This window comes from Chrysochloris asiatica, unplaced genomic scaffold (assembly GCF_000296735.1).
Source record: "Chrysochloris asiatica unplaced genomic scaffold, ChrAsi1.0 scaffold00229, whole genome shotgun sequence".
NCBI lineage: Eukaryota > Metazoa > Chordata > Mammalia > Afrosoricida > Chrysochloridae > Chrysochloris > Chrysochloris asiatica.
In genome coordinates, this window is record NW_006408747.1 from 1,777,891 (window position 1) to 1,779,112 (window position 1,222).

Consider the following 1,222-nt stretch of genomic DNA (forward strand, 5'->3'; position numbering starts at 1 on the left):
GACTCATAGCAACTCTGTATAGGGTTTCTGAGGAGCAGCTGGTAGGTTTGAATGACTGACCTTGTGGTTCAGTGCTTATCATACAACACCACACCACCAGGACTCTCTCTCTGTCTCTGTCTGTCTCTGTCTCTCTGTCTGTCTCTCTCTCTCTATATATATATATCTATATACATACATAAGACCTCTTTAAATTATTCAAGAATAAAGATGTGAGTTTGAGGACTAAGGTGTGCCTGACCCATTACATGATATTTTCAATCTCCTCATGTGCATGTGAAAGTTGAACAGTGAAGAAGTAGAATCATAGAAGAATTGATTAATTTAAGTTGTGGTGTTGGAGAAAAATATTGAAAATATCATGGACTGCCAGATGAACAAAACAATCTGTATTGGAAGAAGTACAGCCAGAATGCTCCTTAGAAGCCAGGAGGGTGAGACTTGGTCTCTCATACTTTGGACATATTATCAGAAGGGACCAGTTATTGGAGAAATACATCATGCTTGGTAACATGGAGGGTCAGTAAAAAAGAGGAAGACCCCCAAGAAGATGGATTGTCAGCAACAATGGGCTCAAGTATAACAACAATTGTGAGGATGGCACAGGTTGGCAGTGCTTCGTTTTGTTCATAGAGTCACTGAGTCAGAATTGACTCAAGGGCACCTAAGTACAACAGCATATGACCAATATTAACTGAAAATGCCTAAGGACTGTTGTTGTTGTTAAGTGCTGTCAAGACAGTTTTGACTCATAGCAACCCTCCATAGGGTTTCTGAGTAGCAGCTGGTAAATTTGAACTTACGGTTCAAACAGACCTTGCAGTCCAGCGCATTATCCCACAGTTCCACACCAGGACTCTTACAGACTATTTACTCTAACCGTTTGGTATTTTTTCATTACTTTTATAACCCTTCATAAGCCTAAACAAAAATCTAAATGTAAGATGTTCATAATATACACTTTGCAAGTATCCTGTATGTATTACATTTGCAGAATATTTGACTTCATTTCTAATTCTACATTATTTGAAAAAGGACACCCTAAGAATTCATATTTTTGGCAATATCTAAAATATTTTCAAATTTCATATGCATTATAAATAATTTTTGTTGTTGTTAGGTGCTGTTGAGTCAGTTCCCACTTATAGTGACCCTGTGTAGGGTTTCCGAACAACAGCTGGTGAGCCTGAACCATTGCCCTTGTGGTTCAAACTGACCTTGG